A 17,420-nucleotide genomic window follows, 5' to 3' on the forward strand; every position below is an offset into this window, starting at 1 on the left:
CCTCACCGACATATACACCTGGGTGATAACAATCTCAAATTAATCCGACCAAAACAGAAATAATGATCTCCCCTGTGGAAGACAATAGAACACAGACATAGCTGAGCCGGCCATCATTCCTGGGAACCCAATTGAAGACATCGCCAGTGATTAAAACTATTTTTTTAAACAGGGTACCCTCATGGTCAACGGACGCTATCCAGAACCACAAGTCCATGCAATAGCAAAAACATGTATGTACCTCCTGCGACCAATATGAGGGATATTCCCTTATCTCAACTTCCCACATAGAACCCTCACGAACATATCCTTGGTACTATCAAGACTAGACTATGCAAACAGCCTCTACCTTGGAATACCAGAACGCCTCACACAAAAACTACAACACATCCAAAATACTGCAGCAAGACGACTCCTGAGATTAAATAGAAAATACCACATCACAACAGCCCTGAGAAGTTTGCATCACCCACAAATCATTACGCAGACAAGGAGCTGGATTTCTCTGAGCTAAAATCAACAGTTACCAACCAAAAAGAAATCTAAGATCAAGCAACAGCGTCCAAGTAGAGAATCTATGAGAAAAGAGAATTCAGAAGAACCGCATTTTCCTATTTTATGGCTAAACTATGGAACTCTATACTGAAGGAAACAAGAACGACAGAAGACCGTCTAACATTCAAGAAACAAATGAAAGCCTGGCTATTCAATTCACCAAGACAAGCATAGACACGCACCTCCACAAACCACACTCTTGGACAAAAGCAAGCAAGGCACTATACAGAACAAAGAACCAACAATAAAACCATCCCACACCAAGAGCCCAACAGAAACTAACCACCCACTCCCCTTTTCCACAGCCTCACGCCTCTCACGTACTAAACAAACCCAGAAAGGCCAGAACTTAATACCAAAAACACAAAAACCACACACCCATCATTAATCATGATATAACACCACCAGTTGCAAACAGCAAACAACTCAGACACTGGACGACACCCTTCCGGACACAGAAAGCCCAGTGCACACAGCAAAGCACATCAAGAAAGCTCACATGCAAAGACAGCGGTTTTGTCCTGGGTCTGCAAGTATCAACAGAAGAGCCCAACCTCTATCCTATCCCTTATGTGGCAAACCAGAAGGTGTCTCACCTGCTAGTCCCTGCAGATCTTTCAGGTGGCCAGGGCACGGCCATAGCCTTTGGATCCAAACCCTGGGCGTGGACCAGTGCGGGAGGATCACCTTGGTGAGGGGTCTTCGGGGAGTGGGAGTGAGAAACTGACCGGATGACGAGACGCGGTATACCTCTCTTCCCTGTAACACCTTTACCCCATCCTACCTGGTAGGATATGTGGGGACCTTACCCCACCTCTTTCCCTTCTCCAGGACCTTCACATGGACGGCCTGCTCTGGGAGAAAACAGATTCACACCTGAGCAGTGTACCTGACATATCCCGCTACTATGGTCAGGCAATTACTGACAATCATTCACACCTGACTTCCATTAAACTTCCCCACACTGATAAAAGGCGGAGCATGAGAACACACTCTGAGCAAGGTAAAGCAGATGAAGAAACAGCAGTTTCGAATCGGCAACCGAACGAGCGGCAGCAAACCCAGAAGCGTTCGTAAGAAGGGAAATACCCTTGACCTTTTCGGCAAGACACCATTACTTTAAAGAAACTTTCGAGGCAGAAAGCGTAGGCCAGGAAGCCAGACTGGAGAATCCTGAATTGTGTCGAAGATATTGACAGCCATCCCGCGTAACTGACCATGGCGTGGGAGGAGCAGCTACAGCCGCCATGGTATCGTCCTTGGCTGCAGGAACAAAGAAGCGCCAGAGAGATCAACACAGCCTCTGAGTTGGGGAGACCGATGCAAGACCGGTCTGTGTTGAAGTCAAAGTTGCAAGCGACAACATTGTATAATGAGCGCTGGAACGAATATCGTTGAAAGCCTGTGACGAAAGACGAAAGTTAAAAGCTAAACTGCTGCGGAGTGTTTGAACTTAAGAAGGCAAGGGTGGGCGTGGCTTGCAGCTGATGGAGTAGGTCTGCTCCTGTGACCGCTCCTGCCTGATCCTACTTGATCCATGGAAAAGACAAGTACATGTGAGCTTCTAAAGCCTGAAAGTGGTGAAGCACCTGTACGAACCTCTTGGGAGCGTGTGGGTGAAGCATAGAGGGAAAAATAGCAAAGGTGAAGGGGCCGCACAGTCAGAATTCGAATGCCCCCAGGCTCCAATCGAAAACAAGATAGCCGGCGCTGACAGAGTTAAACAATGGAGCAGAATGAGCATTGGAGGTTTACTGGTATCGGCTCCCAGACAGTGCGCAGAGAACAGCTGCTGAGCGACATGTCGCCAAGGAAGGCTGAGGGGGTAGTGGAAAGAGGCAACAAAGGTATCATGAAGAGGAGGAAATCCGAGGATGCGCGACCTGTGCGGCAGGCTACGCAGTGTCAAGGAGGGACGACTGTCGGACCTCAGATGTAGACACTGGAACCAGAAATATTTATGTACAGTGAGCATTGCTGGGAGAAAGCCCAATTGCTCATCGCTGGTAAAGGAGTGGGGCGGGCCCGGCAGACTAGCGCGGCAGCCAAAACGTTTGAGATCTCCCGGAACTGGAGAAAAGCTGGCACAGCTCAGTGCCTAGCAGACTGTGAACCCGTGGAGTTCCAAGCCATGGTGAGGCGGCAGGGAACAAAGGACAAGCAGATCTGCGTCGGAGGACGCGCCCATGCTGGGCCCTATGGAGCGGCAGAGCTAACCAGCACCAGGAGCGGATGCAGAGTGTGGTACAGCGATGCAGCGGGAGACAGAAGAGCCCGGACAAACGGGTACAGGCCGAGAGGAGAGCATCCCCATAGTGCTGGGCCATGGATTGCTGGCTTGGGGGGCAGGAGCGTGACAAGCCTGAGATAGAACCCGGGCCCAGGGGTGAAAGCTGTGGGGAGGCCAGATTAGACAAAAACAGCAGGGGACTAATATGTGGACTAATTGCATGGGCTGCAGAGTGATTGGGGGGGGGCAAGACCTGCGTTGTGCCAGGAGGGTGCAGTCTGTGGTATTAAGAGAAGCAGGAAATGGATCACCCAATCCTGGGCTGGAGGAGAATTAGCAGAGCCCAGCTATTGATGAGGTTGGCCTAATAGGCACCAAGGACAAGTGTTAGCAGGTTGCAGGGGGCCTTGAACCCATGTCGGAATGGCCGGGACAAATCTGATTCAGGGCTGGAAACCTGGGTATGATTCTTGGATGCGCTGCTGCTGAATGAAGTGAGCCAGGGCAGAATGGAATTGCTGATTGGGGGCCAGTGGCTCGGACACACACAACAGCATGGTTAAAGTCTGCATCTGGGAACTGTGCGGGACGAAGAAGTCAGGCACCTAAGGCGGACGTGGGGATGCAGGAGTTATAGCCCAGGAGGACGGAGTTAGAATATCGACCAGGAAGTATACTGGGATGGACCCACCCTCTAGGATATCATCTGCGCAGAGCCCACGCTGTAGGGCAGGAGTGCTGGGGCCCCGCTAGACATTGATTGGGCATATCAAAGTGTAACTTATAGCTACAGCTAAGCTTAGGGCTCTGGCAGGAGTGATAGGCAGACTACTTTGTTATTCGGGATCACGAGTGTGAGGGGCAGCTGGCTGAATGCCTCCCAAGTCGGCCAAAGGAAGGGCAACTCAACCAACGCTGGACAGCTTTGCCAAACCAAAGAAGCAAGTGCCTGAGAGAGATATGGCGTCCGAGCAGAGGAAAGGAGATGCAGCCATGGAATTACACAACCAGGTGATGCTGGCAATAGCGTATCTGAAGGCATCATTGAGAACACAAATTGAAGCTGTGAAAGTGGATGTGGGGCTCTTGCGCCAGGACATGAGGAACTTGGCAGAAAGAACCACGACTCGAAAATAGAGTTGAAGAAGCAGAAGGAAGGGCTCCGAGGAATAATATACGCATTGTTGGCCTGCCGGAAGGAGAGGAAGGATCAGATCTGACAACGTATGTAGAGAATATGCTGCTCCAAGAAATTGGACCGGAAAATCTCACACAGGGATTCTCAATTGAGAGGGCCCACAGGGCACTAACAAGGCAGCCCCCCGCTGGGAGCTCCCGGAGACCAATCATTGCCAAAGTCCTGAACTATAAACGCAGGGAAAAGATCCTGGCATACTCAAGACAAGGAGGAGAGCTAAAGAGGGGTTATACGTTTCAGGTGCAGAAGAGCAGAGCACAATTCGCAGCAGTGAAGGCCAGTCTTTGAGCCGCGGGCCGGAAGTATACGCTGATTTATCCCGCATGACTCAAGATTATATTCAAAAACAAGACCTGGTTCTTTGACCTTCCGGGAGATGCGCAGGTATGGATGGACAGAGAGAGGATTGGTTTGGGCGAGCAAGAAGGGGAAGATGGTCAAAGGATTCAGAAGGGGAGTCCAATTTGGCCAAGACATGATGGTGAGGAGCTTGGACGCATGTAATGTACAGCTGTATTGGTAAAGGAACCAGCACGCACACATGTAGCCTCACACACTTGTTCTGTTGAAACAATGCACTGGCTGCCTCATTTGTCTTATTGTATACATCGCAGGAATACGTTGAAGGAGCAGATTAGGCCCATAGCCGCACTTGCTATGACCCCTCTGTTTTGTTGTTTAGGGGAACATTTTTATGTGCCCACCCGCTGTGCACCCGCCTGCTGCATAACTGCACGGGACAAATGCAGGAAGTAAGTAAGCCTGAGGAAGGGTAGCAATGCTGGGCATTTGTTTCTAGTTGGGGATAGCTTGTAAGTCTACTGTATTAGATAGATGGTATTGCATTCTGGATTGAGATATCACGGAAAGCGGGAGGAATGAGTAGGGGTGGTTGGGCAGGAGAGAGCTGACAAACTAACATGGCATGAACTTTAAATGTACTTACCTGGAATGTGAGGCTGCTGAATGCGTATGTAAAATGTAACCGTGTATTCTCATATCTTAAAAGGGATAGAGTGGGTGTGGCCATGCTGCACAAAACATCTCACGGCAGACAGGCAGAAGGTGGTAGCAGGAAAATGGGTGGAGCAGCTTTTTGGCTCCACGTACTCCGCTTATGCACGAGGGGGGGGTGGGTCTTGATATGGATCGCCGTTCCGTTTAAGGTTACGCATTCAAAACAAGATAATGAGGGAAGAATGGTGCTTGTGCAGGGCCTCCTCGTGCAAGTAGACATATTTTGGGTAAAAACTTATGCCCCTAATCATGGTGCAGCTGAGTTTTTGCAGTACAAGGATAATTACTTTATTGTAGGAACAGAGCTGGTGCACCATGTTACACGCACCCAATATGAAGGAAGGGTCCTGTCGGACCATGCCCCACTGAGTCTGCAGTGGCAATATGTGCATGTTAGGGCCCCGATACCCACAAGGCGACTGCGAAGTGAAGCGCTTAAGGACCCCCCGGTCTGTGACGACATAGGGAACAGCATTAGTGAATATGTGTCGCACAATTTGGGCAGCGTACCAAGCGTTGGGACATTCTGGGAAGCACTGAAGGTGGTGGTTAGGGGAACCGCCATAGCAGGGTCCAGTGGCACCCAGGTTAATATCACTGGGGAGTTGACCTTGCAGACTTTGCAGCAGTCGCGAGAGCAATCTCAGGATAATGAGGCGAGCATTCAGGAACTACAACAAAAATGCATAGACTGCTGGGAGAGGTTAGGCAAGCATAGCTTTGCCAAATATACGGAGAGACAGCACGCAGAAGGGGACAAGTCTGGACGCCTATTAACATGGTTGTACAAGAAAGAGGCACAACACAGTCCCATTCATGCAATTCACAATGGGCAAAGGGAAATATGTCGCACTCAAAAAGGGATTAACGAGGTGTTTTGAGAATTTTATCAACAATTATATAATGAGGAGCCCTCAGTATCTGACGCAGCGTTAGAGGAAGTGTTAGATGAAATTGAACTTCCGGGATTGTCCCAGGATTATAGAGATTGTTTAGAGGCTCCTATTACGGTGGAAGATATACTTACTAGAATAGTGAGGTTACCGACGGGGAAGACGCCCGGTTCAGACTGGCTGCCGAGCAAATTTTATAATGAGTATGCACAGGCATTGGGCCCCCATTTACTTAGTCTCCCCCTTAGCCTGGGAGAGTCCATAATCATACCCCTACTCAAGCTTCTGAAGAATCCGATAGAATGTAGCTCTTTCAATGCTGAATCAGGATAGTAAGATGATTCTGATGTCCATTTTAGCTGCAAGGATGAAAAGAGTGGTTTGCAAGCTAGTGCAGTCAGATCAGACTGGGTATATCCCAGGCCGGAGCATGTCCGGGAACTTGCGGAAGCTGCATCATGTGATTGATAGGATGTCCTCCTGGGATACACTGTGCGCCATAGCTACGCTGGACGCAGTGAACGCATTTGATTCAGTGAAATGGGACTGGCTGTATGCAACACTGCGCAGGTTCGGCTTTGGGCTGGCATATATAAAGTGGGTACAAATGATGTACACCAGACCAATGACTCGAGTTAAAACAGACAGGTGTATCTCAGGAGCATGGGAACTAGAAAAAGGAACGAGGCAGGGCTGCCCATTGTCACCGTTACTGTATGTGCTGGCCATTGAACCAATCGCCCAATACCTTAGGGCGGGATATGGGGAGGCGGGTATCAAAATAGACTGGGTGAGATACTTGATATCCTAATGTTATATACTCAGAACCCAGAGGACAATTTGGAGTTGCTGCTGGATGCCTTGGCGCTTTTTGCAAAGCTGTCGGGGATCACCATTAGCACGGATAAATCGGCATTTTTCCCTGTAGGGGGTTTATGTAGGGGGGAGCACTGCCAGTGTTGGCTCTGCAGTGGAAGGTGTGAACTTTTAAATATTTTGGAGTTAGTGTCCATCATAGCCCGGAGGCTGAACACAGGCATAACACATTGCAGTGCCTAGAAGGCATCAGAGGTTCCATGAGGTTCTCGGCTAAATTACCCCGCTCTGTGATGGTGGTGCTGCCCAGACTATTACATTTCTTTGTGAACGTCCTGTTCTAGATCACAGGACCCTTTTTCAGAAACTTGGAAGGCATCTGCAGGAGCTTCGTAGTGCAATCCCACTCATCCCATTTTGCCATATCAACACTGTATATAGACTGTATGCTGAGGGTGGCATTCGAGCACCGAATTTTGAATTGTATTATGTAGTGGGAAAGCTGCAATTTGTGGTAGATTGGCTCGCTGAAAACCCTACTCCAGACACTGATGCTACAAACCATTGATAGTTGCTACTATCTGAAGGAATTACTGTGGTTAAAGAAACCTTGTGTAAGCCGGGGGTCGCATTTGGTGACCCTAGGGTTGAAAGTGTGGGATAGTGCCATGATTGTGATGAGGTTGACAGACCTGGTGTCAGAAAAGACACCTCTGGTTTTGATGGTTGCATCCTCGCCTCAGGCAAGAATGAATATCCGTAAGTACTGGGAGACCAACTGGGTGGCTATTGTAGGGGACCTGTTGCATGATACAGAGGCTTATACACTTCATGGAATTGGCACAACAGACAGGAGTGCAAGGGGGATAATATATGCTACATATCACTCTTAGAAGGGAAATTATGAGAAGATGGCCTACATATGGTGAACTGATGGAGAAGCACTCAATAGCAGAGATTCTATATGATATTGCTGAGGAAGGGCATACAATATCGAGAATATACGACCTCTTGCTAACTAATGGGTTCGCCTCCCCTCTAGTGATAAAAGGGAAATGGGAAGAGGATTTGGGGGAGACTTTTACTGAGGCAAAATGGGGGAGAATACGGAGATACCATAAAGCGTTACGTAATGCAAGACTGCAGCCCATACAGTTGTTGTTGGCTTATTTGACGCCTCTGCAGATCTCCAGATTCCCTGGGGCAGTAGCAAAGTATTGTCCCAGGAGTGATGCAAGGGATGCAGGAATGATGCATATGGTATGGGCGTGCCCGGTGGTGGGGGTGTTCTGGCAGAGGGTAGCGAGCAGGCTGAGGAAGGCAGGGGTGGAATTGGAGGTGCTCCCCCCCGGTGCATACCTGCTAGGTTGCTTTATGCGATGTAAGGTCAGGACACATGTCAGTAAACTGAAGGACTTGGCGTGCATTCTGGTTAAACGCAGGATAGCAATGGCTTGGAAATCACTTGGTGGCCCAGAGATTGAGGAATGTTGAAGGGACCTGTCCTCAGGGGGGGGGCAGCAGAAACTGCAGCCTAGATAAGGGAGATACAGCGAGACTAGGCGGATGCCTCGGGAGGGGTACAAGAGTTCATTACACACACTGTCAGGCCAGGCGCGGTAGAGACAATGGAGGACTGACTCTTGTAACGTTTAAGAGTTTTACCTGTTCGGAATGAGAAGTGTCTGTAATGTGAAAATGAAGCACACAAGGGGAGGGAGGGATGGGAAGTAGGGGTGGGGAGAGGGAGGACTGGGCGGGAGGGATGGTGTTAAGTTAAGCACCTGTTTAAATTGATTGGTTGTTGAAGTGGCATTTGTATATGTGGTGCCAAGTTTGTTTTGTGTTATTTTGAAAACAAAAAAAAAAATTAAAAGAAATTAAGAAGGCAAGATACGATACTGGGGGGGCCTGGCTAGCAAGCCATGTAGGAGGCAAGCCTTCACCGGAGCTCCCGAGGATCCGTCTACAATCCTGGTAATGCCCTCCTCCTGAGCCATCAAAAACACAGCAAAATCCAGGGGAATGTGCGGGACAGAGTTCTGAATGCAATGGAATATCCAGCTGCGGATACAATGTAGCCTAAAGGAAACTGACCGCCAGGCAAGAGACGTGCCGATGCTGAGGAAATGGCAACCAAATGGCCGCCTCATAGAACAAGGGGCTTGAGAGACTGCGAGCTACAGATTGAAGCGAGCGCCGTCTTTGCCTGGAAAACAGCACGATTGCTGGTGTTGGACGAAAGACACGGGCAATCCACAAGTGCCAACCCCGCGTGCCCACAATCCGAGGCCCCAACAAGCAAGCACACTTGCCCTGGGCGCCCGGACAGCACCCGAGACACGGCACAGCACGGGAGCAGGAGCAGAAGGCGGGGCGGACCCGCGCAAGGAATCGGAGTACAGCCCGGCCCCTCCAATGGGCAGCACAGGGGCAGACTGGAAAACCTGCGGGACAGGCCGCATCTGCTGAAGTAGGAGCCCCCGATCTGCAGCCCACAAGAAACAAGCGTGACAAGGGGGAGGGGCCTGCAGTTGCCATCTCAGTAGCACTGTATTGAACCTGAGGAATTGGACCCCAGGCCTGCCACAAGCACAGAGCCAGTAGTGACAATCAAGCTGGCAAAGCACCTCAGCCCCAGATAATATATGGGCAGGAGCGCCGGGGAGCTGTGAAACACGGTGTACCACACCATATCATATGTAAGCCAAAAGGACTATACACTGAGGACAGCACTGTCTGGTAAGAGGCAGTCATAGAAGGGTCTCCAGGCAGGACACAGCTGTCGTTCTTCACAGAAGGAAGACTAGGCTGGGGCGTAAAGGCCACCATGGCACTGGGGGTGACATCAGTGCCAACGCCACGTGCAAGGAAATCATAAGACTCAGCGCCCCAGAACACTCGAGGCTGAACACCCACATTGGCAAGCAAGACAACCGTGCCACGGAAACAAGTGCATAAAGGAAAGGGACTCCTGATGGGCGAATATTGAGAATTGGCCAACGAGGAGCGGCAGCAAAGAGTGGGATCTAGGGATAGGTGCGACACCCCGGCACCTCACACCAGAAGTGGCGTCCCACGCCTACGCAGAGAACAGCCCTTGGACAGCCCCCAGCACCAGACGGTAAAGTGGAATCAACACAAAGAACACTGGCCTTAACCACCTAGCCTTGTAATGGAGAGACACACAAAGATGGCAACTAAGCAGCCCAAAACGAAGGGGAAACAGCCCACAATGGAGGACTACACCAAAACTCCACAAACAATGGAAGGCGCCAGAAACAAGGAAAGAAAGACCCAGGGGGACGCATCACCAACACGGGGAGATCGGCAGATACTGGAGGCTACCGCAGACCTGAAAGTGACATGTGAAACAAAACTGGAGGCAGCAATGATCAATCTAAAGGACTCGCTAGAGGCCAAAATTGACGCGGTGAAGTTGGACGTCAATCTACTGAGGAAATACCTGAGGTCAATAGCGGAACGCATAGACGCCCTGGAAAAGGAAGCAAAAGCAAACACGGCTGCCTGCACGTCACACACTGAGGAGATTCACGCCCTTCGGCAACGAGTGGGCAACTTGGAAGACAGAGCTGAAGAAGCTGAAGGACGGGCACGGAGGAACAACATACGTATTGTGGGCCTCCCGGAGGGACAGGTGGGATCAAACCCCACCGAATATATTGAGACAATGCTACTGCACGAAATAGGAGGGGCGCGTTCTCAAGGCTTCGCAGTGGAGAGGGCACACAGAGCCCTGACAAGAAGACCCCCCCAAGATCAATAATAGCCAAGATACTGAACTATCGCGACAGGGAGAGGATCCTGAAATACTTTCACAAAGGTGGCACAATACAAAGATTTTCGGTGACCATCACCGCCTACCCGGATTACACACTCCAGGTATAAAGACGACAGAAGAACTTCAGGATAGTGAAGAAGAGGCTCCGGGAAGCGGGCCTCAAATACATGCTCATGTACACGGCAAAGATGAAAGTGTTCCATGGGAACCGAGCAATATTTTTTGAGATCCCTGAGGATGCGATGGAGTGGCTGGACACACAGAATTGCCCGGCGGAGACAGCTGCCCAGAAGAAAGGTGGGATGGAGAAACGAGACGACTGCCCGAGAGTCTGAGGTGTCGTATAACTGGTGACGTTGGGACTGGATTATAGACCTGTGATACTAGCAGAAGGCGGGTAGCACTTGAGATAGCAACGGTTCTGGAGATACAGAAGACCTGAACTCACACCGCAGTAGATAGATTAGTTGGGATACCAGTAGAGCAGTAACCCCCTGATGGGCACCTAGTACCGACTAGCCAGAGTAGGGCCAAATGCGGTATCGCCTGAGACCCAGGGATGGAGCTGGGCAACAGTTGGGGCAGGGGAGGGAGGGGAGTTGGGGTGTGTGCTGTGGCCGTTGAAAGGGAACAAGCCTACACCCACGTGCTACTGCGCATGTCATGGATGAAGATGGAAGTAGGGGGAGGTACAGAGTTCGGCTGAAAATGGGGGACCTCAAGATAGTAACCGGCAACGTCAGGGGACTCAACAGTTATCTAAAAAGAAATAGTCATGTTGTACCTCAAGAGACAGAAGATAGACATTGCCCTGCTGCAGGAAACCCATCTTACAAAGGACAAACAGGAAATGATACGGGGGAAATGGAAGGGAACCACTATTGGGGCAACATATTCGGCATACGCCAGGGGGGTGAAGACCTGGATTGCACCTCACATACCTTCCAATTAATACAGTCCACAGTGGTCACGGATGGGAGGCTGGTAGCGATAAGGGGTCTGATTGAAAGCAAGGAGGTGAGCATCAGCTCATACGCACCCAACCAGGACACTGTAGCATATTTTAAGACCCTATATGGGAAAATTAGCCCGTACCTAGGAGGGGTAGTGATATGGGCAGGAGATTTTAATTGTACGCTGAACCCAGAGGTGGATAGATCGGATGAGAAGCAGAGCAAGCCTACCCCTGCTGCTAGAACTCTGAAGACCTTGCTTAGGGAACTACAACTAGAAGACATATGGAGGATATGCCACCCACAGGATAGACAGTACTCGCACTATGCAGCCCCACAAAAGCTACACACTCTGCTGGATTATGTGTTCATCTCCTCGAACGTGACTGGGGAAATAGTGCAGGCAGAATAGAAAGCAAGGGTCCTCTCGAACCACTCACCAATGATGATAACATGGCAATAACTGCACCCCAGACCAAGGATCCCCACATGGCAGCTCAGAACAGAGGCATTGAAAGATAGTGTTTAGGGAGGATCTAAGGGAAGACATCAGGGAATACTTTGAGAAAAATACCAGAAGCGTACAATCAGCGGGCACCCTGTGGGAGGCTTTTAAGGTAGTGGTGAGGGGCTCTGCCATAGCAAAATCTAAGGGGGCCCCAAGGGGATATCATTCGGGACCTACGAAAGGCTGAGGAAAAACTTGAAACAGTTATGAAAAAGGGGGAGGGCCCCTTGGGGGACGGGAACACCATAAGTAAACTACAGCAAGAATGTGAGGGACTCTGGGTGAGACTTTGTAACCTGAATTACAAGAAGTACATAGAGAGACAGCACGCTGGGGGAGATAAACCGGGAAGGTTGTTGGCATGGCTGTACAAGAAGGAAACGCCCAGAGCAGCTATCGGAGCAATAAAAGGGGAGAACGGCCAGACGCTAGTAACCCAAGAGGGGGTGAACGAGGGGTTCCACAAATTCTACCAACAACTATACCAAGACAGGGGAAAAGGGGAGGAGAGCAAGATCACAGAAATACTGCAGGATGTAGACCTACCCAAAATTAGCACGGACGAAAGAGAGAGCTTGGATGCCCCGATAACGCTAGAGGAGCTAGAAGCAGTGGTTAAGCAGCTTCCCACCAGTAAGGCCCCGGGGACTGATGGACTGCCTAGTGAATTTTATAAAATGTATAGCACAGAGGTACTTCCCCCCCCCCCCCCCGATGCTAGAGATGTTGAACGAGGCGCTGGAAGAGGGACCACCGGACAAACCTAGCGAAGATTGTGGGTCGTATCGACTGCTCTCCATGTTGAATCAAGATAGCAATATTCTTACGGCTGTACTGGCGTCTAGATTGTTAACAAGTCATAGGCAAGCTCATACACCCAGATCAAACTGGTTACGTGCCACACAGATGTATAGCTGATAACCTGAGGAGGCTCCACCACGTTATAAAACAAGTGGAAGGGGACACCCAGGAAATGGCAATAGCCTCGCTGGACGGAGTGAAGGCCTTTGACTCGGTCAGATGGCCCTGGCTGCTAGCAGCCCTGAAATAATACAGCATAGGGCCAGGGTACCTACAATGGGCGAAACTGTTGTGCAGCTCCCCACTTGCCAGAGTCAAGACGGGGGCGATCATCTCAGACAGATGGCAGCTCAGTAGGGGCACCAGACAGGGCTGCCCTTGTCCCTGATGCTGTATATCCTCACACTAGAACCCTTGGCAATATATTTGAGACAGCAATATGAACCTGTGGGAATCTACACAAGGGGGCGACTGCACCTCATCTCGTTATATGCAGATGATATCTTACTATATTTAAGCTACCCAGAGGAAAACCTGCAATATGTCCTGGAAGTGATGGAAAGCTTTGCATCGCTCTCTGGGATAGTGGTAAACCCCCTGAAATCCAGACTGTTTCCCTTAGGCAGATATATGGGGACCCCAGTTTTACAGATACCTTGGGAGACCAGCACCTTTAGTGAGCATAAACATAACACAGTAAGGGCAGTAGAAAACTTGGAGAAGAGCATGAGATTCTGGGCAAGGCTACCTCTGGCTATGATTGGGAGGGCAGCACTGTTGAAAATGGTGGCGCTCCCCAGGCTATTACACTTCTTTGTTAATATCCCCTACATGATACTTAAGCCATTCGTTTGGCAAATTACAAAGCTTATGTTGGGGTTTCATATGGCACAATACCAGAAACAGGATAGCTGTAACGCTCACCTGATTCCCGCAGAGGCGCCGGTCTTGACTGGGCGAATACCGTATCTTCAAAGGTGATGTGTAACACACGGTTGGCTCTTTGGGCTGGACCTCTGTGCACTGTATGTCTGACTCGAAGAGTAAGATGTCTGCAGATAGAAAATATGGGATTAATGAACTGGGGTTATTGGGTGTCTCTCTCTTCTTCCCCTTCTCTTCTCCTGTAGAACCCCAAAGGTTAATGCTCTCACCTTAGGTAAGTGAACGCCGAGCTCTCCATCTGCCTCGGGGCAGGGTGCCGTAACCAGTTTCTTCACTGGATAAGGGTGCAGGCCTCTTGACCTCAGAGGACTGCTGTCTGTCGTTTACTGCACGAACGGTAAGTTCCGAGTATTTCAAATGTCTTTAAAAGTCTTTTGTAATGATGTCTCTTGTTTTGCAGGGTTCCGGCGATGGCGGATGAAGGGCTGAAGTGAGTTGAGGATGGAACCCGTGTGAGAAATAGAAGCGCCTGGAAGCACGTAAGTAAGCGTTGCCTGCTTCACGATGCGCACTAACTGTCCTTTTATCTTGCAGGTACAAGTTCGGAGCTGCTGGAGGGTGCCGGAATACCCACTGGGTTCGGCGTGGGAAGGAGTAATGGCACGTGAGTAATAAAGTTACCCAATGTCTTTAAACGCACCTTTCAGATGCGGGATGCAGCGCCGAAGGCCTCCGGAGCGTGCGAAGCGTTGGTAATCTTTTGTCTTTCAGATGCCGGAATGCAGTGCGAAGACCTCCGGAGCACGCGAAGAGTAGGTAAGCCTTTGTCTTTCAGATGCCGGAATGCAGCGCGAGGAGTTGGTGACAGCCGATGGACCAGGTGAGAAGCGCTGTCACTGAAGACCGTAATGCTAACCTGTTCTTTCTTGTCTTTATAGGTGTTGCTGAAGACTGGATTCAGGATGGTAAGCCTTTTTCCCTTAGGCCCAGGATCAGATGCAGAAGACACGATGAGCGTTCTGCTGCAGAGGATGCAGAATAACGCAAAGCAAGATTCATCCATCGGGTGTGATTTAAATAGCCTCCTGTAGTGCTTAGGTATCTCCTTCCACAGCCTCGCCTAGGTAAAAGAGTTCCTGCTTTCCAGAAGAGTTCCAGTGTTCTGAACCTAGGGAGTGGCTCCTGCCCCACCCAACAGGAAAAGTAGTCCCAAGCAGAAGAGGATTAGAGGCTCAACTGGCAGGTAAGTAAGCAGCATGGTCTGCTGCAGGTAAGTCCACCCAAGCATTATGAGCCCGGCGCTTCCAGCGCTGGGACTGGGCATATTTATGAGCCTGGTGCCACTGGCGCCAGGACAGGGTCCAAAAGGTCCCAATTGGGACTGGTTGGCACTCAGAACCTGGGCTATGGGTCTGCTTCCAAGGGAGTTGGGTAAGTCCTGACCTTTTGGAAGCAGAGATCATGACAGCACCCCCCCTCAAGGCCCCTCCCAAATCGGGCTTCTCCGGGGGTTTGGGCTTGTCAGGAAATGTTCGATGGAATCTTTTGATTAGACGAGGAGCGTGGACATATTCTGCAGGTTCCCAGGATCTTTCTTGGGGGCCGTAGCCTTTCCAGTCAATTAGGTAAAATAGTTTAGATTTGGAGATCTTGGAGTCCAGGATGCTTTTGACTTCAAACTCGAGTTCTCCATCAACTAGGATAGGTTTTGGAGATTTAGTTAGTCGGGTTTGAGGTTGCACGGGTTTTAATAGAGAGACGTGGAAGACCGGATGTATCTTCATGTGAGGGGGCAAGTCCAACTTGACCGCTACTGGGTTTACTATGGTAGTGATGGAATAGGGACCAAGGTATCTTGGGTTGAATGTGCGTGGTCCTTTTAGAGGTAGATATTTGGTGGATAACCAGACTTGATCTCCTACTTGATATTGGGGGGCTTCCTTCCGATGTTGATCTGCTCCTTTCTTGTATTGTTCCTTAGCCCTTTGAAGGTGAGAAACGGCTTCCTTAAAGGCTTGGGTGATGGTAGAATGCAGGTAGTCTACTGCTGGTGTTCCAAGATCTTGGAGTGGATCCAACTCCGAGGTTCGAGGGTGACTGCCGTATAGAAGAAAAAACGGGGTTTTCCCAGTTCCCGAGTGGACAGAGTTATTGTAGGCATATTCGTCTATCCAAAGGATATCTTTCCAAGTTTTTTCAGTTTGTTGCAGCATGCAGCGTAAATACTGTTCCAGAGTTTGATTGGTCCTCTCGGTTTGTCCGTCGGTTTGAGGGTGGTGACTGGTCGATAGTCTCACATCAATTTGAGCCGACCGACAGCAACTTCACCAAAAATGAGAAATAAATTGACTACCTCGATCCAAAATTAGAACTGAAGGAAAACCGTGCAGTCGGACGATGTTTTCGAGAAATTCTCGGGCCAGAGTTGCTGCTGTTGGCAAGCCTTTGAGTGGAATGAAATGCGCCATCTTGGAGAATAAGTCCACGATTACTAGGATCGTATTGTATCCGGAGCATGGAGGTAGATCGGTGATGAAGTCCATAGAAAGCGTATGCCAAGGGCGAGGTGGGATGTCAATAGGGCGTAAGAGGCCGGCTGGTTTTTCCTTTTGACTCTTGTTTTGGGCGCATACTCCACAGGACATTCTAAAGTCTCTGATATCTTTTTTCCAAGACGGCCACCAGAAGTAGCGCTTGATCTTTTCTGAGGTTTTGGCCATACCGGGATGTCCTTCCATTAAGGAATCGTGATAACAAGAGATTACCTTTTTCTGTAAATCTGTGCTGGGCAGGTATAATCGTTCTTGGAAATACAATAAGTCGTCCTTCACTGCAAAGTCCTTTCCCTGCAGATGCCAATTCTGTATGTCTGCTGGAGTTACAAGTTGCCTGGCTTCATCCTTAACTTCTTCTATGGATTGTGTGGCGATTACACCCAGAATTCTTTGTTCGGGAATGATAGGTACAGGTTTAGGGTTGATCAAGTGTTCTTCCACTCCCATCCGAGATAGGGCATCAGCTTTACCGTTTTTTGTACCAGGTCGATAGGTAATTATGAAGTCAAACTCGGCAAAGAATAGTGCCCAGCGGAGTTGTCTAGAGGATTGGGCTTTTGCGGTTTTCAAATATTGCAGGTTTCGGTGATCCGTAATCACAGTAACGGTGTGTCGGGCCCCCAGAAGATAATGCCGCCAAGCCTTAAAGGCAGACTTGATAGCCAGAAGTTCCTTATCAGTAATAGTGTAATTGATTTCAGGAGGCGAGAATTTGCGGGACCAAAATGCCACGGGATGCAACTGATTGGTTACTGGGTCCTTTTGTGATAGAACTGCCCCCATGGCAAGGCTCGAAGCATCCGTTTCAACGATGTAGGGGAGTTCGGGGCGAGGATGTTTTAAAATTGGTGCAGAGATAAATTTAGTCTTCAAATTCTGGAAAGCTTGCTCCGCCTCGGTAGACCATTCAAAACGTTTGTTTTTCTTTAACAAGGCGGTGCTGGGCTGGACTATTCGAGAGAATTTGGGGATAAACCTGCAGTAAAAGTTAGCGAAGCCTAACATGCTTTGAACACCTTTTACGGAGGATGGTGATGGCCATTTGAGAATTGCATCAGCCTTCTTTGAATCCATACGCACTCCGCTAGGTGATAATATGAATCCCAAGAACTCAACTTCAGTCACGTTGAAAACACATTTTTCCAACTTGGCGAAAAGTTTGTGTTGACGCAATCTCTCGAGGACCATTTTCACGTGTTTCCGATGT

This window comes from Ambystoma mexicanum, chromosome 6q, assembly GCF_040938575.1.
Source record: "Ambystoma mexicanum isolate Mex_15411 chromosome 6q, UKY_AmexF1_1, whole genome shotgun sequence".
Lineage (NCBI taxonomy): Eukaryota > Metazoa > Chordata > Amphibia > Caudata > Ambystomatidae > Ambystoma > Ambystoma mexicanum.